Consider the following 26,117-nt stretch of genomic DNA (forward strand, 5'->3'; position numbering starts at 1 on the left):
ATTTGCACGTCTACAGACGTACAAAAAATGTCCCCGTTATACATTTAGATACTGAACCAGATTCGCATGTCTACAGACGTACAAAAAATGTCCCCGTTAGACGTTAGATACTAAACCAGATTTTCACGTCTACAGATGTACAAAAAATGTCCCCGTTAGACATTTAGATACTGAACCAGATTTGCACGTCTACAGACGTACAAAAAATGTCCCCGTTAGACGTTAGATACTGAACCAGATTTGCACGTATACAGACGTACAAAAAAATTCCTGTTAGATGTTAGATACTAAACCAGATTTGCACGTCTACAGACGTACAAAAAAAATTCCTGTTAGATACTAAACCAGATTTGCACGTCTACAGACGTACAAAAAAAATTCCTGTTAGATACTAAACCAGATTTGCATGTCTACAGACGTACAAAATAAATTCCTGTTAGATGTTAGATACTAAACCAGATTTGCACCTCTACAGATGTACAAAAAATGTCCCCGTTAGACATTTACATACTGAACCAGATTCGCACGTCTACAGACGTGCAAAAAATGTCCCCGTTAGACGTTAGATACTGAACCAGATTCGCACGTCTACAGACGTACAAAAAATGTCCCCGTTAAGACGTTAGATACTGAACCAGATTTGCAAGTCTACAGATGTACAAAAAAATTCCTGTTAGATGTTAGATACTAAACCAGATTTGCACGTCTACAGATGTACTAAAAATGTCCCTGTTAGACATTTAGATACTGAACCAGATTTGCACGTCTACAGACGTACAAAAAATGTCCCCGTTAGACGTTAGATACTGAACCAGATTTGCAAGTCTACAGATGTACAAAAAAATTCCTGTTAGATGTTAGATACTAAACCAGATTTGCACCTCTACAGACGTACAAAAAATGTCCCCGTTAGACATTTACATACTGAACCAGATTCGCACGTCTACAGATGTACAAAAAAATTCCTGTTAGATGTTAGATACTAAACCAGATTTGCCCGTCTACAGATGTACAAAAAATGTCCCCGTTAGACGTTAGATACTAAACCAGATTTTCACGTCTACAGATGTACAAAAAATGTCCCCGTTAGACATTTAGATACTGAACCAGATTTGCACGTCTACAGACGTACAAAAAATGTCCCCGTTAGACGTTAGATACTGAACCAGATTTGCACGTATACAGACGTACAAAAAAATTCCTGTTAGATGTTAGATACTAAACCAGATTTGCACGTCTACAGACGTACAAAAAAAATTCCTGTTAGATACTAAACCAGATTTGCACATCTACAGACGTACAAAATAAATTCCTGTTAGATGTTAGATACTAAACCAGATTTGCACGTCTACAGACGTACAAAAAATGTCCCGGTTAGACATTTAGATACTGAACCAGATTCGCATGTCTACAGACGTACAAAAAATATCCCCGTTAGATGTTAGATACTGAACCAGATTTGCACGTCTACAGACGTACAAAAAAAATTCCTGTTAGATGTTTGATACTAAACCAGATTTGCACGTCTACAGACGTACAAAAAATGTCCCCGTTAGACATTTAGATACTGAACCAGATTTGCACGTCTACAGACGTACAAAAAAAATTCCTGTTAGATGTTAGATACTAAACCAGATTTGCACGTCTACAGACGTACAAAAAATGTCCCCGTTAGACATTTAGATACTGAACCAGATTTGCACGTCTACAGACGTACAAAAAAAATTCCTGTTAGATGTTAGATACTAAACCAGATTTGCACCTCTACAGACGTACAAAAAATGTCCCCGTTAGACATTTACATACTGAACCAGATTCGCACGTCTACAGACGTGCAAAAAATGTCCCCGTTAGACGTTAGATACTGAACCAGATTTGCAAGTCTACAGATGTACAAAAAAATTCCTGTTAGATGTTAGATACTAAACCAGATTTGCACCTCTACAGATGTACAAAAAATGTCCCCGTTAGACATTTACATACTGAACCAGATTTGCACATCTATAGACGTGCAAAAAATGTCCCCGTTAGACGTTAGATACTGAACCAGATTCGCACGTCTACAGACGTACAAAAAATGTCCCCGTTAAGACGTTAGATACTGAACCAGATTTGCAAGTCTACAGATGTACAAAAAAATTCCTGTTAGATGTTAGATACTAAACCAGATTTGCACGTCTACAGATGTACTAAAAATGTCCCTGTTAGACATTTAGATACTGAACCAGATTTGCACGTCTACAGACGTACAAAAAATGTCCCCGTTAGACGTTAGATACTGAACCAGATTTGCAAGTCTACAGATGTACAAAAAAATTCCTGTTAGATGTTAGATACTAAACCAGATTTGCACCTCTACAGACGTACAAAAAATGTCCCCGTTAGACATTTACATACTGAACCAGATTCGCACGTCTACAGATGTACAAAAAAATTCCTGTTAGATGTTAGATACTAAACCAGATTTGCCCGTCTACAGATGTACAAAAAATGTCCCCGTTAGACGTTAGATACTAAACCAGATTTTCACGTCTACAGATGTACAAAAAATGTCCCCGTTAGACATTTAGATACTGAACCAGATTTGCACGTCTACAGACGTACAAAAAAAGTCCCCGTTAGACATTAGATACTGAACCAGATTTGCACGTATACAGACGTACAAAAAAATTCCTGTTAGATGTTAGATACTAAACCAGATTTGCACGTCTACAGACGTACAAAAAAAATTCCTGTTAGATACTAAACCAGATTTGCACATCTACAGACGTACAAAATAAATTCCTGTTAGATGTTAGATACTAAACCAGATTTGCACGTCTACAGACGTACAAAAAATGTCCCGGTTAGACATTTAGATACTGAACCAGATTCGCATGTCTACAGACGTACAAAAAATATCCCCGTTAGATGTTAGATACTGAACCAGATTTGCACGTCTACAGACGTACAAAAAAAATTCCTGTTAGATGTTTGATACTAAACCAGATTTGCACGTCTACAGACGTACAAAAAATGTCCCCGTTAGACGTTAGATACTGAACCAGATTTGCAAGTCTACAGACGTACAAAAAAAATTCCTGTTAGATGTTAGATACTAAACCAGATTTGCACGTCTACAGACGTACAAAAAATGTCCCCGTTAGACATTTAGATACTGAACCAGATTTGCACGTCTACAGACGTACAAAAAAAATTCCTGTTAGATGTTAGATACTAAACCAGATTTGCACCTCTACAGACGTACAAAAAATGTCCCCGTTAGACATTTACATACTGAACCAGATTCGCACGTCTACAGACGTGCAAAAAATGTCCCCGTTAGACGTTAGATACTGAACCAGATTTGCAAGTCTACAGATGTACAAAAAAATTCCTGTTAGATGTTAGATACTAAACCAGATTTGCACCTCTACAGATGTACAAAAAATGTCCCCGTTAGACATTTACATACTGAACCAGATTTGCACGTCTATAGACGTGCAAAAAATGTCCCCGTTAGACGTTAGATACTGAACCAGATTTGCACGTCTACAGACGTACAAAAAATGTCCCCGTTAAGACGTTAGATACTGAACCAGATTTGCAAGTCTACAGATGTACAAAAAAATTCCTGTTAGATACTAAACCAGATTTGCACGTCTACAGATGTACAAAAAATGTCCCCGTTAGACATTTAGATACTGAACCAGATTTGCACGTCTACAGACGTACAAAAAATGTCCCCGTTAGACGTTAGATACTGAACCAGATTTGCAAGTCTACAGATGTACAAAAAATTCCTGTTAGATACTAAACCAGATTTGCACGTCTACAGATGTACAAAAAATGTCTCCGTTAGACATTCAGATACTGAACCAGATTTGCACGTCTACAGACGTACAAAAAAAAATTCCTGTTAGATTTTAGATACTAAACCAGATTTGCACCTCTACAGACGTACAAAAAATGTCCCCGTTAGACATTTACATACTGAACCAGATTTGCACGTCTACAGATCTACAAAAAATGTCCCCGTTAGACATTTAGATACTAAACCAGATTTGCACGTCTACAGACGTACAAAAAATGTCCCCGTTAGACGTTAGATACTGAACCAGATTTGCAAGTCTACAGACGTACAAAAAAAATTCCTGTTAGATGTTAGATACTAAACCAGATTTGCACGTCTACAGACGTACAAAAAATGTCCCCGTTAGACATTTAGATACTGAACCAGATTTCCACGTCTACAGACGTACAAAAAAATTCCTGTTAGATGTTAGATACTAAACCAGATTTGCACGTCTACAGATGTACAAAAAATGTCCCCGTTAGACATTTAGATACTGAACCAGATTTGCACGTCTACAGACGTACAAAAAATGTCCCCGTTATACATTTAGATACTGAACCAGATTCGCATGTCTACAGACGTACAAAAAATGTCCCCGTTAGACGTTAGATACTAAACCAGATTTTCACGTCTACAGATGTACAAAAAATGTCCCCGTTAGACATTTAGATACTGAACCAGATTTGCACGTCTACAGACGTACAAAAAATGTCCCCGTTAGACGTTAGATACTGAACCAGATTTGCACGTATACAGACGTACAAAAAAATTCCTGTTAGATGTTAGATACTAAACCAGATTTGCACGTCTACAGACGTACAAAAAAAATTCCTGTTAGATACTAAACCAGATTTGCACGTCTACAGACGTACAAAATAAATTCCTGTTAGATGTTAGATACTAAACCAGATTTGCACGTCTACAGACGTACAAAAAATGTCCCGGTTAGACATTTAGATACTGAACCAGATTCGCATGTCTACAGACGTACAAAAAATATCCCCGTTAGATGTTAGATACTGAACCAGATTTGCACGTCTACAGACGTACAAAAAAATTCCTGTTAGATGTTTGATACTAAACCAGATTTGCACGTCTACAGACGTACAAAAAATGTCCCCGTTAGACATTTAGATACTGAACCAGATTTGCACGTCTACAGACGTACAAAAAAAATTCCTATTAGATGTTAGATACTAAACCAGATTTGCACGTCTACAGACGTACAAAAAATGTCCCCGTTAGACATTTAGATACTGAACCAGATTTGCACGTCTACAGACGTACAAAAAAAATTCCTGTTAGATGTTAGATACTAAACCAGATTTGCACCTCTACAGACGTACAAAAAATGTCCCCGTTAGACATTTACATACTGAACCAGATTCGCACGTCTACAGACGTGCAAAAAATGTCCCCGTTAGACGTTAGATACTGAACCAGATTTGCAAGTCTACAGATGTACAAAAAAATTCCTGTTAGATGTTAGATACTAAACCAGATTTGCACCTCTACAGATGTACAAAAAATGTCCCTGTTAGACATTTACATACTGAACCAGATTTGCACGTCTACAGACGTGCAAAAAATGTCCCCGTTAGACGTTAGATACTGAACCAGATTCGCACGTCTACAGACGTACAAAAAATGTCCCCGTTAAGACGTTAGATACTGAACCAGATTTGCAAGTCTACAGATGTACAAAAAAATTCCTGTTAGATGTTAGATACTAAACCAGATTTGCACGTCTACAGATGTACAAAAAATGTCCCCGTTAGACATTTAGATACTGAACCAGATTTGCACGTCTACAGACGTACAAAAAATGTCCCCATTATACATTTAGATACTGAACCAGATTCGCATGTCTACAGACGTACAAAAAATGTCCCCGTTAGACGTTAGATACTAAACCAGATTTTCACGTATACAGACGTACAAAAAAATTCCTGTTAGATGTTAGATACTAAACCAGATTTGCACGTCTACAGACGTACAAAAAAAATTCCTGTTAGATACTAAACCAGATTTGCACGTCTACAGACGTACAAAAAAAATTCCTGTTAGATACTAAACCAGATTTGCATGTCTACAGACGTACAAAATAAATTCCTGTTAGATGTTAGATACTAAACCAGATTTGCACGTCTACAGACGTACAAAAAATGTCCCGGTTAGACATTTAGATACTGAACCAGATTCGCATGTCTACACACGTACAAAAAATATCCCCGTTAGATGTTAGATACTGAACCAGATTTGCACGTCTACAGACGTACAAAAAAAATTCCTGTTAGATGTTTGATACTAAACCAGATTTGCACGTCTACAGACGTACAAAAAATGTCCCCGTTAGACATTTAGATACTGAACCAGATTTGCACGTCTACAGACGTACAAAAAAAATTCCTGTTAGATGTTAGATACTAAACCAGATTTGCACGTCTACAGACGTACAAAAAATGTCCCCGTTAGACATTTAGATACTGAACCAGATTTGCACGTCTACAGACGTACAAAAAAAATTCCTGTTAGATGTTAGATACTAAACCAGATTTGCACCTCTACAGACGTACAAAAAATGTCCCCGTTAGACATTTACATACTGAACCAGATTCGCACGTCTACAGACGTGCAAAAAATGTCCCCGTTAGACGTTAGATACTGAACCAGATTTGCAAGTCTACAGATGTACAAAAAAATTCCTGTTAGATGTTAGATACTAAACCAGATTTGCACCTCTACAGATGTACAAAAAATGTCCCCGTTAGACATTTACATACTGAACCAGATTTGCACGTCTACAGACGTGCAAAAAATGTCCCCGTTAGACGTTAGATACTGAACCAGATTCGCACGTCTACAGACGTACAAAAAATGTCCCCGTTAAGACGTTAGATACTGAACCAGATTTGCAAGTCTACAGATGTACAAAAAATGTCCCCGTTAGACATTTAGATACTGAACCAGATTTGCACGTCTATAGACGTACAAAAAATGTCCCCGTTATACATTTAGATACTGAACCAGATTCGCATGTCTACAGACGTACAAAAAATGTCCCCGTTAGACGTTAGATACTAAACCAGATTTTCACGTCTACAGATGTACAAAAAATGTCCCCGTTAGACATTTAGATACTGAACCAGATTTGCACGTCTACAGACGTACAAAAAATGTCCCCGTTAGACGTTAGATACTGAACCAGATTTGCAAGTCTACAGATGTACAAAAAAATTCCTGTTAGATGTTAGATACTAAACCAGATTTGCACGTCTACAGACGTACAAAAAAAATTCCTGTTAGATACTAAACCAGATTTGCACGTCTACAGACGTACAAAAAAAATTCCTGTTAGATACTAAACCAGATTTGCACGTCTACAGACGTACAAAATAAATTCCTGTTAGATGTTAGATACTAAACCAGATTTGCACGTCTACAGACGTACAAAAAATGTCCCCGTTAGACATTTAGATACTGAACCAGATTTGCACGTCTACAGACGTACAAAAAAAATTCCTGTTAGATGTTAGATACTAAACCAGATTTGCACGTCTACAGACGTACAAAAAATGTCCCCGTTAGACATTTAGATACTGAACCAGATTTGCACGTCTACAGACGTACAAAAAAAATTCCTGTTAGATGTTAGATACTAAACCAGATTTGCACCTCTACAGACGTGCAAAAAATGTCCCCGTTAGACGTTAGATACTGAACCAGATTCGCACGTCTACAGACGCACAAAAAATGTCCCCGTTAAGACGTTAGATACTGAACCAGATTTGCAAGTCTACAGATGTACAAAAAAATTCCTGTTAGATGTTAGATACTAAACCAGATTTGCACCTCTACAGATGTACAAAAAATGTCCCCGTTAGACATTTACATACTGAACCAGATTCGCACGTCTACAGACGTGCAAAAAATGTCCCCGTTAGACGTTAGATACTGAACCAGATTCGCACGTCTACAGACGTACAAAAAATGTCCCCGTTAAGACGTTAGATACTGAACCAGATTTGCAAGTCTACAGATGTACAAAAAAATTCCTGTTAGATGTTAGATACTAAACCAGATTTGCACGTCTACAGATGTACTAAAAATGTCCCTGTTAGACATTTAGATACTGAACCAGATTTGCACGTCTACAGACGTACAAAAAATGTCCCCGTTAGACGTTAGATACTGAACCAGATTTGCAAGTCTACAGATGTACAAAAAAATTCCTGTTAGATGTTAGATACTAAACCAGATTTGCACCTCTACAGACGTACAAAAAATGTCCCCGTTAGACATTTACATACTGAACCAGATTCGCACGTCTACAGATGTACAAAAAAATTCCTGTTAGATGTTAGATACTAAACCAGATTTGCCCGTCTACAGATGTACAAAAAATGTCCCCGTTAGACGTTAGATACTAAACCAGATTTTCACGTCTACAGATGTACAAAAAATGTCCCCGTTAGACATTTAGATACTGAACCAGATTTGCACGTCTACAGACGTACAAAAAATGTCCCCGTTAGACGTTAGATACTGAACCAGATTTGCACGTATACAGACGTACAAAAAAATTCCTGTTAGATGTTAGATACTAAACCAGATTTGCACGTCTACAGACGTACAAAAAAAATTCCTGTTAGATACTAAACCAGATTTGCACATCTACAGACGTACAAAATAAATTCCTGTTAGATGTTAGATACTAAACCAGATTTGCACGTCTACAGACGTACAAAAAATGTCCCGGTTAGACATTTAGATACTGAACCAGATTCGCATGTCTACAGACGTACAAAAAATATCCCCATTAGATGTTAGATACTGAACCAGATTTGCACGTCTACAGACGTACAAAAAAAATTCCTGTTAGATGTTTGATACTAAACCAGATTTGCACGTCTACAGACGTACAAAAAATGTCCCCGTTGGACATTTAGATACTGAACCAGATTTGCACGTCTACAGACGTACAAAAAAAATTCCTGTTAGATGTTAGATACTAAACCAGATTTGCACGTCTACAGACGTACAAAAAATGTCCCCGTTAGACATTTAGATACTGAACCAGATTTGCACGTCTACAGACGTACAAAAAAAATTCCTGTTAGATGTTAGATACTAAACCAGATTTGCACCTCTACAGACGTACAAAAAATGTCCCCGTTAGACATTTACATACTGAACCAGATTCGCACGTCTACAGACGTGCAAAAAATGTCCCCGTTAGACGTTAGATACTGAACCAGATTTGCAAGTCTACAGATGTACAAAAAAATTCCTGTTAGATGTTAGATACTAAACCAGATTTGCACCTCTACAGATGTACAAAAAATGTCCCCGTTAGACATTTACATACTGAACCAGATTTGCACGTCTATAGACGTGCAAAAAATGTCCCCGTTAGACGTTAGATACTGAACCAGATTTGCACGTCTACAGACGTACAAAAAATGTCCCCGTTAAGACGTTAGATACTGAACCAGATTTGCAAGTCTACAGATGTACAAAAAAATTCCTGTTAGATACTAAACCAGATTTGCACGTCTACAGATGTACAAAAAATGTCCCCGTTAGACATTTAGATACTGAACCAGATTTGCACGTCTACAGACGTACAAAAAATGTCCCCGTTAGACGTTAGATACTGAACCAGATTTGCAAGTCTACAGATGTACAAAAAATTCCTGTTAGATACTAAACCAGATTTGCACGTCTACAGATGTACAAAAAATGTCTCCGTTAGACATTCAGATACTGAACCAGATTTGCACGTCTACAGACGTACAAAAAAAAATTCCTGTTAGATTTTAGATACTAAACCAGATTTGCACCTCTACAGACGTACAAAAAATGTCCCCGTTAGACATTTACATACTGAACCAGATTTGCACGTCTACAGATCTACAAAAAATGTCCCCGTTAGACATTTAGATACTAAACCAGATTTGCACGTCTACAGACGTACAAAAAATGTCCCCGTTAGACATTTAGATACTGAACCAGATTTCCACGTCTACAGACGTACAAAAAAATTCCTGTTAGATGTTAGATACTAAACCAGATTTGCACGTCTACAGATGTACAAAAAATGTCCCCGTTAGACATTTAGATACTGAACCAGATTTGCACGTCTACAGACGTACAAAAAATGTCCCCGTTATACATTTAGATACTGAACCAGATTCGCATGTCTACAGACGTACAAAAAATGTCCCCGTTAGACGTGAGATACTAAACCAGATTTTCACGTCTACAGATGTACAAAAAATGTCCCCGTTAGACATTTAGATACTGAACCAGATTTGCACGTCTACAGACGTACAAAAAATGTCCCCGTTAGACGTTAGATACTGAACCAGATTTGCACGTATACAGACGTACAAAAAAATTCCTGTTAGATGTTAGATACTAAACCAGATTTGCACGTCTACAGACGTACAAAAAAAATTCCTGTTAGATACTAAACCAGATTTGCACGTCTACAGACGTACAAAATAAATTCCTGTTAGATGTTAGATACTAAACCAGATTTGCACGTCTACAGACGTACAAAAAATGTCCCGGTTAGACATTTAGATACTGAACCAGATTCGCATGTCTACAGACGTACAAAAAATATCCCCGTTAGATGTTAGATACTGAACCAGATTTGCACGTCTACAGACGTACAAAAAAATTCCTGTTAGATGTTTGATACTAAACCAGATTTGCACGTCTACAGACGTACAAAAAATGTCCCCGTTAGACATTTAGATACTGAACCAGATTTGCACGTCTACATGTAACCCAGAATACCAAAGATAATAAGATGTTTCTATATTTATTTTATATATATATTATTTCATAGTTTTAGATTTAAATATGAATAAAAACAACTAAAATGTTCACACTTATGAAATCGAAATTGCATATATCTAAATATGTAAATGAGAAAAGCTGAATGTAGCCCCGCCCACTGTGGATGGCATCATTCGCAATCGTTCAAGCGAAGGAGAACGGTGTTTTCACGTAATGGCGGACAGAGAAGTGGTTCGTCTAAAATTGTGATTCTGGAGTGGATATGAGAAAGAGAACAGTAAGAATTAACTTAAATGCTGTTATTTCAGTTAAAAAACCGCTGTTATTAGGAAGAAGTTGCTTAATGAGTTGTATTGTTTCCATAAAGTAATCGGAAAGCTGAGAAACTGCATCTGAGATCAGTGTAAAACAACCTCTCTGCGTTGCATCAAGGATTTGCTAGTTGATATCACTTTTACTTGGTAAGTGAGTTAATAGTTATTTCATATGAGTTAATATTATTCACTCTTTTGGATGGATTGATTGAATTCAAATGACATCACGATTTATATGTTATATAAAAGTGTTCAAAAACGTGCAAAGAGGTATAATATGAGTTTATATATTAGTTAAATTTACGAGTTGCTGCTTTAAAGGTGTTTTGTTAAATTACATGGGCAATAAATGTGACGTTTGTAACGTAGTACACACGAGGGATTAAGCTAGCCATGCGGTTCCATGTGCTATTAGCTGTAAGTGTATGAGTGCCCTTGGATTAATTGAAAGTGTTATTTTCAATATTAATGTGATGTTCTGTTAAAAGAATGTTTTAGGAAAAAACAATGAGCATTGATAATTGCATATTACTGTGCTTTACATGTGGAAAATGTATAGTTTAAATGTTAAAGTTGTCAAATGGGATTTGTTTAATTCTAATTGTGCTTTTGCCTTGTTTTTGCAAGGTTGGGTTTTTTTCCTTCTCCTTTTCTTTTCACCACAATTGAGTTCCTGTATCTGAGTGCATCACTGGAGTGGATGAGAAGTTCCAGGACTTCTTTATGCGTGTGTGTGTGTTTCTGCCATCTACGAAGAGCATCACGTTGGCAGAAACTGGCGAGCCAGGCCATTTTCTGAACTTGGACGATCGTTGTAAAGCATCGGAGTGGTAGGATTATTTCATGCACTTTCATTGGACATTGTTGCGGAAGACAGGATCGTTTTCCCCTTCCTACATGGACTTTGAACTGAGTTAGGCTTACCTCAGTAAGCTAAATTATCTCAAAACACTCAATTGAAAGGGTTTGGAAAATTGTTATTTCTTTTGTTTTGATCATTGTTTTGTTATAATTGCTATTCTGTTTTGGGTTTATTCACAGCAATAAGACATTTTGAACAAAAGCAACTCAAAGGGTAAATTCAATTTATATTCCTAATACAGAGTATAATTTGGTGTACAGATTTTATATAAAAAGTGAAACAAGAGAAGTTAAAAGATAAATTTGAGTTTAATTAAGCAGTTTCAGAAGGAAACACTCAGGAATCAATTAAGTTGAAACCGATTTATTTCAGTTTTTCTTTTAAAGAAAACAACAACCTATTGTATTGTTTGTCGATATTTTATGTTTTATTATACACAATCAAATACAAATAAGGAAAATCCTTAACTTTTGATAACTACAACCTGTGTCTGTGGTTATTTCCCTTGTCTCGTTGCAACGCTGGCTCATGAGCGGATGTAGTCTTCTGATCTGGTCCAAAATCTTGAACTGTTAAGTAGTCTCAAAAGTTTCATGCTAGTATAGCACCAGGGAGCCTGCTACAAGTTGGCGAGCCAGCCAGGAGTCAGTTTTTGCAACGAGAATTACTGTTAAAGAGACAGAAAAGGGAAATTATAAAACAAGAAAAACAAGTCTTTGAAATTTTCAACCGTTACAATGGAAATTGTGAAGCGAGAGAATGTTAACGTAACAAATGCACTCATAGTTGAAGGCCTCACGTCAACTGAAGTAGACAATGAGTTAGAGTCGTATTTGAAGAGGTATGGTTCAATAAACCGTAATCTAGTAATTGATGACCCAAACTCCGAATTTCACAAAAGTGTCATTGTAGAATATAATCACAACTCAGCCATGCAAAGCTTGTCCCCCTTATTACCCTTAACTTTGGGGAGTCTCTCTGACCCAGCTGTTACCTTCCGAGTGCGTGCCTTATCTACTGTTTACACCCAGACTGCTAGCTGCACCGCCACTGAGGGGTACCTTGAAGAATTGAAAGCCATTGCTAAAGAGAGTGGTAGGACTTTCCAAAGTGTGCTTCAAGAGGAATTGGAGAAGCTTAAAGAAAGCCATTCCTTAAGTCAAGCCCCAATAGAATCTCAACATGCAAGCTGCTATGGTTTTGACAGTGACTCTCCAAATGCAGAGGCCACCAACCCACCACCAATGAGTAGCTCCCAGACCTCCAATCTGACTAATTTAAAGGTCACAGAAAATCAAAGCTCAGAACCTAAAAACCCAACCAAGTATAAAACTACATTTGTGTCTCCCCCATCTCCAGAAACAACCACTGATGATATTACTGTGACAACCTGCCCCGGTTTCCCCACAAATATTTTGGACCCACCCAGTGTCCAGAGAATGGTGGTCGAACACATAGTGAAAACGAGTGATGCTACAATGTCACAGCAAACATCAATCCGTCTGAGAGTTTTCTCGGGGAGGAGTCCACGTCCCCCCAATGAACCCGATTTCGACACCTGGCGGGCGAGTGTTGACTTCTTGTTAAATGATCCGTCCATCTCTGACTTGCACAGAACACGGAAAATTCTAGACAGTCTCCTACCTCCAGCCGCTGATGTGGTGAAACACGTGCGCCCTCCAGCCCTACCTGCTGTGTACCTTGAGTTGTTAGAGTCCGTATATGGTTCTGTCGAGGACGGAGACGAGTTGTTGGCCAAACTCATGGGCACTCTACAGAATCAGAGTGAGAAACCATCAGACTATCTGCATCGCTTACAAGTCATTCTGAGTGCAGCAGTCAGACGAGGTGGCATAGCAGAAGGTGAGCACGATCGTTATCTATTGAAACAATTCTGCAGAGGATGTTGGGACAATCATCTTATTGCTGACCTCCAGCTTGATAAAAAAGAAGTCCAACCACCTACTTTTGCTGAATTAGTAGTGCTCATTCGGACCCAAGAAGACAAGCACGCCTCTAAAGAGGAACGAATGAGGAAGCATCTTGGGATAACAAAGCCCCATAATGCCTACCCCAAGTCACGGGTAGCCTCTAACCAAATATCAGCCTGTTCATGTGAGGTACCAAGCTTTGATAATTCTGAAACTAACCTTTTAAAGAAACAAGTTGCAGAAATTCAAGCTCAAGTTACTGCCTTAAAGCAGTCTCCTGATCAAAAGAATCCAAAGGGTCATTCTGAAAAAGCTGAGTTGACCTCTTTAAAGAATATGGTGGAAGAGTTATGCACCCAAGTAGCCGCTGTTAAAGCCTCAGTAGCCCAGGGACTGAACCGAAGCTATGCAGATGAGTCAGAATTTGCAAGGCTACAATGTCAGATTGCAGAGCTGCAAGCTCAAAGTGCCATTCAGAAGATGCATCAAACTTTTCCCATGCAAAGGCTGCACAACACTGAGATAGACAGGAGTCCCAGGAAGAGTCAATTAAGAGCTAATAGACCGCGACCTGGGTACTGTTTCCGATGCGGAGAGGATGCCCATCTGGCAATCAACTGTGAAAGTGTTGCAAATCCTTCCAAAGTTGAAGAGAAGCGACTTAAGTTAAAGGAGCTGCAAAGCCAATGGGACGCTCTGTACGGAAAGCCCGCCCAGGCTTTAAACTAAAAGGGGTCTCTGTAGCAGGGCATATGGAGACCAAACGTTCAGACTGTCGCCCTGGATGTTACAAGCAGACATCTGATGTGTGCAATCATAGTGTACCACCATTGAAACGCTTGCCAAAGGGGCTAGTGGGAATAAAATGCACAGCTAAAGTAACCGTTGGAGAAAGAGAAGTAGATTGCCTTTTGGACACAGGGTCGCAGGTGACCACTGTTCCTCAGTCATTTTATGAATCAAATTTGTCACATTTCCCCTTGAAGCCATTGGAAAATTTGCTGGAAGTGGAAGGAGCTAACGGACAGGCTGTACCATATCTAGGGTACATTGAGTTAACCTTGAAGTTCCCAAAAGCATTCATAGGAGCAGAAGTTGAAATCCCTACCCTGGCCCTTGTGGTGCCAGATTTGACAAGTATTTCCCAAATTTTAGTAGGAACTAACTCCTTAGATGTTCTTTACAGAAAGTGTGCTGAAGAGAATGTTTCTGATCTTCAATCAAGCTTCCATGGTTACCAGGCCGTACTTAAAGTTTTAGACACTAGGTGGAGACAAGCCAGTAGTGAGACTCTGGGTTATTTGAAGCTGAGGGGCAATTCCCCTGAAGTTGTGCCTGCAGGAAGCACAATCGTCTTGGACTGCTTTGTTCACCTACATGGACCCCACACAGAGAAGTGGGTCACGCTTGAGCCACCATCGATTCCTTTGCCAAGTGGGCTGCAAATTGCAAACTGTTTGCACATCTTACCTCGTAAACGTCCCTCCAAATTGTCCGTTTTACTGAGGAATGCAGCTCAAACCGACATAAAAATCCCTCCTAAAGCAGTATTAGCACAGATTCATGCTGTTCAAAAAGTCATAGGTCAGAATCAGAGTTTAGATGACAAAGTTGAGGATACAACACCTGCCTGTGCTAACCTTTCCTTCGACTTTGGTGATTCCCCCCTACCCACGAGTTGGAAAGAGCGGATATCGAAACTGTTGAACTCCATGCCTGAAGTCTTTTCTCTACACGACCTTGACTATGGACATACTGAGAAAGTCAGACACCAGATAAAGTTAAGTGATGAGACACCATTTAAACATCGAGCCCGACCCATCCATCCCCAAGACATTGACGCTGTAAGAAGGCACCTTCAAGAACTGTTGGAAGCTGGCATCATCCGTGAGTCTGAGTCTCCGTTTGCTTCGCCCATAGTAGTAGTCCGCAAAAAGGATGGTACGGTACGGCTATGCATTGACTTCCGGAAACTCAACTCACAGACAATAAAGGATGCCTATGCCTTACCGAACTTGGAGGAGGTCTTTTCCACGCTCACAGGATCGAAATGGTTCTCGGTGCTCGATCTGAAGTCTGGCTTTTACCAGATTGGCATGGAGGAGGCCGATAAATGTAAAACGGCGTTCGTCTGTCCACTTGGGTTTTGGGAATTCAACAAAATGCCACAAGGGATCACCAATGCGCCGAGTACTTTCCAAAGATTAATGGAGCGGTGTATGGGAGACTTGAACAGGAAACAAGTACTGGTGTTCATTGATGATCTTATTGTCTTTTCCAGGACCCTAGAGGAGCATGAATCTCGCTTGCTGCAAGTTTTCGATCGGCTTAAGGAGTATGGATTAAAATTGTCTCCAGGGAAGTGTCGGTTCTTTCAGAAATCAGTGAGGTATTTGGGGCATATAGTCTCACAGGATGGGGTGGAGACTGATCCGGCGAAAGTCGAAGCCTTGAGGACATGGCCAAGGCCAACGAACCTAAAGGAATTGAAGTCCTTTTTAGGCTTTGCCGGATATTACCGGAGATTCATTCGTGACTTCTCCAAGATCGTTAAACCTCTCACTGACCTCACGGCAGGGTATCCTCCGGTTTGGAGGAGTCGTGACTGGAAACGGAAGGATGGAGAATACTTTGACCCCAAAGAGAAGTTCTCTGATCGATGGACCTTAGACTGCCAGACAGCCTTTGACTCCATAATTGGCAAGCTCACATCTGCACCTGTTTTGGGCTTTGCCAACCCCAAACTCCCTTATGTGCTTCATACCGACGCTAGTACAACTGGGCTCGGTGCTGCTTTATATCAGGAGCAGGAGGGGCAGATGCGAGTTATAGCTTTTGCCAGTAGAGGGTTAACCAAGGGTGAAAGCAGGTACCCTGCTCACAAATTAGAGTTCTTAGCGCTAAAATGGGCTGTCACCTCTAAATTTAGCGACTATCTCTATGGTGCTGAATTCACTGTCGTAACGGATAGCAACCCTCTGACATACATCCTAACCACAGCAAAGTTAGATGCCATCAGTTACCGCTGGTTGTCCAGCTTGTCAACTTACAACTTTAAGCTGCAGTATCGAGCTGGTAGCCAGAATCAGGACGCTGATGGGCTTTCCAGACGGCCGCACGGCGAGCTTCTAGATGACCTGACCTCGCAAAAGGAAAGAGAACGAATTAGACAATTCACCTTACATCATCTCATGGAAACGGGGGTTGAGTCATCTGCTCTCATGGATGAAACCATTAAAGCCATCTGTGAAAGGCATCAGGTGATCGGATCATCTGAAGATTGTGGCTCACCTCACTCTTCACTTACCCTGGTCGAATCCTTAACTCACCATGTGGATGCTCTTCCAGATGAATTCCAGCATGAAGAAAATCATGGTCTTCCAGATCTCCCTCACCTCTCAGAAGCTGCCTTAGCTGACCTGCAGAGACAAGATCCAGAAATTAACATGATTATAGAAGGGATGGAGAGTGGAGTGAAACCATGTAATCTGAGAGATCATTCAGCTACCATGAGTTTGTGGTTAAAGGAGTGGAACCGACTAGAGCTGAGAGGCGGCGTGTTGTACAGGAAGAGGCAGGATTGTGGAGCCTCTCAATATCAATTAGCGCTGCCCGCCACATTGAGAGACATGACATTAAGGAGCCTTCACGATGATATGGGTCATCTGGGCATTGAAAGGACCCTAGACTTGGTCAGATCAAGGTTCTTTTGGCCCAGAATGTCACAGGCAGTGGAGGAAAGGATCAAAACTTGCGAACGCTGCGTCCGAAGAAAGACACCACCGGACAGAGCAGCTCCTTTACACAACATCCAAACCAGCAGGCCCTTAGAGTTGGTATGCATAGATTTTCTCTCTCTGGAGCCAGACCAGAGTAACACCAAAAACATACTGGTTATCACAGACCACTTTACCAAGTATGCCATTGCGATACCAACTCAGAACCAGACTGCCCAAACTGTCGCTAAGAACCTGTGGGACAATTTCTTGGTACACTATGGGTTTCCTGAGAAACTGCATAGCGACCAAGGTGCAGACTTTGAGTCGCGCACAATAAAAGAGCTGTGTAAAGTCGCAAGAATTCAAAAAGTAAGGACCACACCGTACCATCCGAGGGGTAACCCGGTGGAACGATTTAATCGAACACTCCTCCAAATGCTAGGAACATTGGAAGGTGAAAAGAAGTCTCGGTGGAAAGAGTTCGTAAAGCCTTTAGTGCATGCTTACAACTGCACCCGCAATGACACCACTGGATATACGCCTTACGAACTCATGTTTGGGCGTCAGCCCCGCTTGCCCGTTGACTTGGCTTTTGGACTGCCAGTGAATACCCCTGCCAAGTCACACTCTCAATATGTGCAAAATCTAAAGAATCGGTTGCGAGAGAGTTACGAAGTGGCTACCAAAAATGCTGGGAAAGTAGCACTGCGTAATAAAAGAAGATTTGATGAGCGAGTGATTACTTCAACTCTGGATGAGGGTGATAGAGTTTTAGTAAGGAATGTGTGACTGCGGGGAAAACAAAAACTGGCTGATAAATGGGAACAAGATGTCTATGTGGTTGTCAGAAAGGTTCACGATCTCCCAGTTTACACAGTGCAACCAGAAGGAAAAGACGGTCCCTTCCGAACATTGCATCGTGATTTGCTACTGCCCTGTGGGTTTTTGCAACCACGCAAATCTGAATCCCAATCAGAGCAAGAAATAGTCAGAAGGCCTAGAACCAGAACTTCTCCTAATGATGAGGAAATACAGGAGACAGAGTCCATTTCTGAATGCTCAGAGTCTGCAGATGAGCAAATTCTCTGTTATGTACCTGAAAGGATTTTAGGCTCTGAAACTCAAATCATCACTGGCCACTCACCTTGTGTTCGAGAGGATGCAACTGATTTACCAGTCTTTGATCCTACTGGAGAAAACTTACCAGCTCAGGAACCTGTTGAGAGTAATTTAGAAGAACCTGTGGAAGGAAAACTGGATGAGTCTCTAGGAATGGAGATATGTGAGGATGAACAGGAATCACATTGTACTCCACCAGATATCTCTGTGAAGCTAAGATCGGAACCAGAACAACTCTCTGAACTCTTGAATGAATCCCCCACTCAAACGGCTGAGATGGTTCCAATCAATTCTGAGTTACAGACTGAAGACAGAACTGCAATCACAGATGAAGTGAGTCACACTGGAAACATCCTAAATGAGGACAGGGGCACTAGCACTGAAGACAATATTGGCCCCAGACGTTCAGAGAGAGAGAGACGTCCCCCTAAAAAGTTTGAATATCCCCAGTTAGGCAACCCACTAACCTTAGTGATTCAGTCCTTGCTGCAGGGTTTAAGTGAAGCATTTAGTTCTTCTCTGGAAGAGTCTGTTACTTCTTCTGTAATTCATGTGTAGATGCAACGGGACGTGCATATATTCTAAGAGGGGAGAGTGTAACCCAGAATACCAAAGATAATAAGATGTTTCTATATTTATTTTATATATATATTATTTCATAGTTTTAGATTTAAATATGAATAAAAACAACTAAAATGTTCACACTTATGAAATCGAAATTGCATATATCTAAATATGTAAATGAGAAAAGCTGAATGTAGCCCCGCCCACTGTGGATGGCATCATTCGCAATCGTTCAAGCGAAGGAGAACGGTGTTTTCACGTAATGGCGGACAGAGAAGTGGTTCGTCTAAAATTGTGATTCTGGAGTGGATATGAGAAAGAGAACAGTAAGAATTAACTTAAATGCTGTTATTTCAGTTAAAAAACCGCTGTTATTAGGAAGAAGTTGCTTAATGAGTTGTATTGTTTCCATAAAGTAATCGGAAAGCTGAGAAACTGCATCTGAGATCAGTGTAAAACAACCTCTCTGCGTTGCATCAAGGATTTGCTAGTTGATATCACTTTTACTTGGTAAGTGAGTTAATAGTTATTTCATATGAGTTAATATTATTCACTCTTTTGGATGGATTGATTGAATTCAAATGACATCACGATTTATATGTTATATAAAAGTGTTCAAAAACGTGCAAAGAGGTATAATATGAGTTTATATATTAGTTAAATTTACGAGTTGCTGCTTTAAAGGTGTTTTGTTAAATTACATGGGCAATAAATGTGACGTTTGTAACGTAGTACACACGAGGGATTAAGCTAGCCATGCGGTTCCATGTGCTATTAGCTGTAAGTGTATGAGTGCCCTTGGATTAATTGAAAGTGTTATTTTCAATATTAATGTGATGTTCTGTTAAAAGAATGTTTTAGGAAAAAACAATGAGCATTGATAATTGCATATTACTGTGCTTTACATGTGGAAAATGTATAGTTTAAATGTTAAAGTTGTCAAATGGGATTTGTTTAATTCTAATTGTGCTTTTGCCTTGTTTTTGCAAGGTTGGGTTTTTTTCCTTCTCCTTTTCTTTTCACCACAATTGAGTTCCTGTATCTGAGTGCATCACTGGAGTGGATGAGAAGTTCCAGGACTTCTTTATGCGTGTGTGTGTGTTTCTGCCATCTACGAAGAGCATCACGTTGGCAGAAACTGGCGAGCCAGGCCATTTTCTGAACTTGGACGATCGTTGTAAAGCATCGGAGTGGTAGGATTATTTCATGCACTTTCATTGGACATTGTTGCGGAAGACAGGATCGTTTTCCCCTTCCTACATGGACTTTGAACTGAGTTAGGCTTACCTCAGTAAGCTAAATTATCTCAAAACACTCAATTGAAAGGGTTTGGAAAATTGTTATTTCTTTTGTTTTGATCATTGTTTTGTTATAATTGCTATTCTGTTTTGGGTTTATTCACAGCAATAAGACATTTTGAACAAAAGCAACTCAAAGGGTAAATTCAATTTATATTCCTAATACAGAGTATAATTTGGTGTACAGATTTTATATAAAAAGTGAAACAAGAGAAGTTAAAAGATAAATTTGAGTTTAATTAAGCAGTTTCAGAAGGAAACACTCAGGAATCAATTAAGTTGAAACCGATTTATTTCAGTTTTTCTTTTAAAGAAAACAACAACCTATTGTATTGTTTGTCGATATTTTATGTTTTATTATACACAATCAAATACAAATAAGGAAAATCCTTAACTTTTGATAACTACAACCTGTGTCTGTGGTTATTTCCCTTGTCTCGTTGCAACGCTGGCTCATGAGCGGATGTAGTCTTCTGATCTGGTCCAAAATCTTGAACTGTTAAGTAGTCTCAAAAGTTTCATGCTAGTATAGCACCAGGGAGCCTGCTACATACAGACGTACAAAAAAAATTCCTGTTAGATGTTAGATACTAAACCAGATTTGCACGTCTACAGACGTACAAAAAATGTCCCCGTTAGACATTTAGATACTGAACCAGATTTGCACGTCTACAGACGTACAAAAAAAATTCCTGTTAGATGTTAGATACTAAACCAGATTTGCACCTCTACAGACGTACAAAAAATGTCCCCGTTAGACATTTACATACTGAACCAGATTCGCACGTCTACAGACGTGCAAAAAATGTCCCCGTTAGACGTTAGATACTGAACCAGATTTGCAAGTCTACAGATGTACAAAAAAATTCCTGTTAGATGTTAGATACTAAACCAGATTTGCACCTCTACAGATGTACAAAAAATGTCCCTGTTAGACATTTACATACTGAACCAGATTTGCACGTCTACAGACGTGCAAAAAATGTCCCCGTTAGACGTTAGATACTGAACCAGATTCGCACGTCTACAGACGTACAAAAAATGTCCCCGTTAAGACGTTAGATACTGAACCAGATTTGCAAGTCTACAGATGTACAAAAAAATTCCTGTTAGATGTTAGATACTAAACCAGATTTGCACGTCTACAGATGTACAAAAAATGTCCCCGTTAGACATTTAGATACTGAACCAGATTTGCACGTCTACAGACGTACAAAAAATGTCCCCGTTATACATTTAGATACTGAACCAGATTCGCATGTCTACAGACGTACAAAAAATGTCCCCGTTAGACGTTAGATACTAAACCAGATTTTCACGTCTACAGATGTACAAAAAATGTCCCCGTTAGACATTTAGATACTGAACCAGATTTGCACGTCTACAGACGTACAAAAAATGTCCCCGTTAGACGTTAGATACTGAACCAGATTTGCACGTATACAGACGTACAAAAAAATTCCTGTTAGATGTTAGATACTAAACCAGATTTGCACGTCTACAGACGTACAAAAAAAATTCCTGTTAGATACTAAACCAGATTTGCACGTCTACAGACGTACAAAAAAAATTCCTGTTAGATACTAAACCAGATTTGCATGTCTACAGACGTACAAAATAAATTCCTGTTAGATGTTAGATACTAAACCAGATTTGCACGTCTACAGACGTACAAAAAATGTCCCGGTTAGACATTTAGATACTGAACCAGATTCGCATGTCTACACACGTACAAAAAATATCCCCGTTAGATGTTAGATACTGAACCAGATTTGCACGTCTACAGACGTACAAAAAAAATTCCTGTTAGATGTTTGATACTAAACCAGATTTGCACGTCTACAGACGTACAAAAAATGTCCCCGTTAGACATTTAGATACTGAACCAGATTTGCACGTCTACAGACGTACAAAAAAAATTCCTGTTAGATGTTAGATACTAAACCAGATTTGCACGTCTACAGACGTACAAAAAATGTCCCCGTTAGACATTTAGATACTGAACCAGATTTGCACGTCTACAGACGTACAAAAAAAATTCCTGTTAGATGTTAGATACTAAACCAGATTTGCACCTCTACAGACGTACAAAAAATGTCCCCGTTAGACATTTACATACTGAACCAGATTCGCACGTCTACAGACGTGCAAAAAATGTCCCCGTTAGACGTTAGATACTGAACCAGATTTGCAAGTCTACAGATGTACAAAAAAATTCCTGTTAGATGTTAGATACTAAACCAGATTTGCACCTCTACAGATGTACAAAAAATGTCCCCGTTAGACATTTACATACTGAACCAGATTTGCACGTCTACAGACGTGCAAAAAATGTCCCCGTTAGACGTTAGATACTGAACCAGATTCGCACGTCTACAGACGTACAAAAAATGTCCCCGTTAAGACGTTAGATACTGAACCAGATTTGCAAGTCTACAGATGTACAAAAAATGTCCCCGTTAGACATTTAGATACTGAACCAGATTTGCACGTCTATAGACGTACAAAAAATGTCCCCGTTATACATTTAGATACTGAACCAGATTCGCATGTCTACAGACGTACAAAAAATGTCCCCGTTAGACGTTAGATACTAAACCAGATTTTCACGTCTACAGATGTACAAAAAATGTCCCCGTTAGACATTTAGATACTGAACCAGATTTGCACGTCTACAGACGTACAAAAAATGTCCCCGTTAGACGTTAGATACTGAACCAGATTTGCAAGTCTACAGATGTACAAAAAATTCCTGTTAGATGTTAGATACTAAACCAGATTTGCACGTCTACAGACGTACAAAAAAAATTCCTGTTAGATACTAAACCAGATTTGCACGTCTACAGACGTACAAAAAAAATTCCTGTTAGATACTAAACCAGATTTGCACGTCTACAGACGTACAAAATAAATTCCTGTTAGATGTTAGATACTAAACCAGATTTGCACGTCTACAGACGTACAAAAAATGTCCCCGTTAGACATTTAGATACTGAACCAGATTTGCACGTCTACAGACGTACAAAAAAAATTCCTGTTAGATGTTAGATACTAAACCAGATTTGCACGTCTACAGACGTACAAAAAATGTCCCCGTTAGACATTTAGATACTGAACCAGATTTGCACGTCTACAGACGTACAAAAAAAATTCCTGTTAGATGTTAGATACTAAACCAGATTTGCACCTCTACAGACGTGCAAAAAATGTCCCCGTTAGACGTTAGATACTGAACCAGATTCGCACGTCTACAGACGCACAAAAAATGTCCCCGTTAAGACGTTAGATACTGAACCAGATTTGCAAGTCTACAGATGTACAAAAAAATTCCTGTTAGATGTTAGATACTAAACCAGATTTGCACCTCTACAGATATACAAAAAATGTCCCCGTTAGACATTTACATACTGAACCAGATTCGCACGTCTACAGACGTGCAAAAAATGTCCCCGTTAGACGTTAGATACTGAACCAGATTCGCACGTCTACAGACGTACAAAAAATGTCCCCGTTAAGACGTTAGATACTGAACCAGATTTGCAAGTCTACAGATGTACAAAAAAATTCCTGTTAGATGTTAGATACTAAACCAGATTTGCACGTCTACAGATGTACTAAAAATGTCCCTGTTAGACATTTAGATACTGAACCAGATTTGCACGTCTACAGACGTACAAAAAAATGTCCCCGTTAGACGTTAGATACTGAACCAGATTTGCAAGTCTACAGATGTACAAAAAAATTCCTGTTAGATGTTAGATACTAAACCAGATTTGCACCTCTACAGACGTACAAAAAATGTCCCCGTTAGACATTTACATACTGAACCAGATTCGCACGTCTACAGATGTACAAAAAAATTCCTGTTAGATGTTAGATACTAAACCAGATTTGCCCGTCTACAGATGTACAAAAAATGTCCCCGTTAGACGTTAGATACTAAACCAGATTTTCACGTCTACAGATGTACAAAAAATGTCCCCGTTAGACATTTAGATACTGAACCAGATTTGCACGTCTACAGACGTACAAAAAATGTCCCCGTTAGACGTTAGATACTGAACCAGATTTGCACGTATACAGACGTACAAAAAAATTCCTGTTAGATGTTAGATACTAAACCAGATTTGCACGTCTACAGACGTACAAAAAAAATTCCTGTTAGATACTAAACCAGATTTGCACATCTACAGACGTACAAAATAAATTCCTGTTAGATGTTAGATACTAAACCAGATTTGCACGTCTACAGACGTACAAAAAATGTCCCGGTTAGACATTTAGATACTGAACCAGATTCGCATGTCTACAGACGTACAAAAAATATCCCCGTTAGATGTTAGATACTGAACCAGATTTGCACGTCTACAGACGTACAAAAAAAATTCCTGTTAGATGTTTGATACTAAACCAGATTTGCACGTCTACAGACGTACAAAAAATGTCCCCGTTAGACATTTAGATACTGAACCAGATTTGCACGTCTACAGACGTACAAAAAAAATTCCTGTTAGATGTTAGATACTAAACCAGATTTGCACGTCTACAGACGTACAAAAAATGTCCCCGTTAGACATTTAGATACTGAACCAGATTTGCACGTCTACAGACGTACAAAAAAAATTCCTGTTAGATGTTAGATACTAAACCAGATTTGCACCTCTACAGACGTACAAAAAATGTCCCCGTTAGACATTTACATACTGAACCAGATTCGCACGTCTACAGACGTGCAAAAAATGTCCCCGTTAGACGTTAGATACTGAACCAGATTTGCAAGTCTACAGATGTACAAAAAAATTCCTGTTAGATGTTAGATACTAAACCAGATTTGCACCTCTACAGATGTACAAAAAATGTCCCCGTTAGACATTTACATACTGAACCAGATTTGCACGTCTACAGACGTGCAAAAAATGTCCCCGTTAGACGTTAGATACTGAACCAGATTCGCACGTCTACAGACGTACAAAAAATGTCCCCGTTAAGACGTTAGATACTGAACCAGATTTGCAAGTCTACAGATGTACAAAAAAATTCCTGTTAGATGTTAGATACTAAACCAGATTTGCACGTCTACAGATGTACAAAAAATGTCCCCGTTAGACATTTAGATACTGAACCAGATTTGCACGTCTACAGACGTACAAAAAATGTCCCCGTTAGACGTTAGATACTGAACCAGATTTGCAAGTCTACAGATGTACAAAAAATTCCTGTTAGATACTAAACCAGATTTGCACGTCTACAGATGTACAAAAAATGTCTCCGTTAGACATTCAGATACTGAACCAGATTTGCACGTCTACAGACGTACAAAAAAAAATTCCTGTTAGATTTTAGATACTAAACCAGATTTGCACCTCTACAGACGTACAAAAAATGTCCCCGTTAGACATTTACATACTGAACCAGATTTGCACGTCTACAGATCTACAAAAAATGTCCCCGTTAGACGTTAGATACTGAACCAGATTCGCACGTCTACAGACGTACAAAAAATGTCCCCGTTAAGACGTTAGATACTGAACCAGATTTGCAAGTCTACAGATGTACAAAAAATGTCCCCGTTAGACATTTAGATACTGAACCAGATTTGCACGTCTATAGACGTACAAAAAATGTCCCCGTTATACATTTAGATACTGAACCAGATTCGCATGTC

General features: G+C 39.2%; 1 protein-coding gene and 2 long non-coding RNA genes across 3 annotated transcripts in view; 2 read left to right on the plus strand and 1 right to left on the minus strand.

The window, feature by feature from the left end:
* LOC141325730 (uncharacterized) overlaps positions 1–26,117 on the minus strand; it is a 430,496-nt gene that overhangs the window by 306,566 nt on the left and 97,813 nt on the right. The window lies entirely within an intron of this gene.
* On the plus strand, positions 10,689–12,304 carry LOC141325745 (uncharacterized). Its single transcript, XR_012353834.1, has 2 exons — positions 10,689–10,922; positions 11,013–12,304. It is a non-coding gene; the product is annotated as an uncharacterized lncRNA (long non-coding RNA).
* Positions 18,612–20,862, plus strand: LOC141325743 (uncharacterized). Its single transcript, XR_012353833.1, has 2 exons — positions 18,612–19,480; positions 19,571–20,862. It is a non-coding gene; the product is annotated as an uncharacterized lncRNA (long non-coding RNA).

The sequence above is a fragment of the Garra rufa genome, chromosome 2 (genome assembly GCF_049309525.1).
Source record: "Garra rufa chromosome 2, GarRuf1.0, whole genome shotgun sequence".
Classification (NCBI taxonomy): Eukaryota; Metazoa; Chordata; class Actinopteri; order Cypriniformes; family Cyprinidae; genus Garra; species Garra rufa.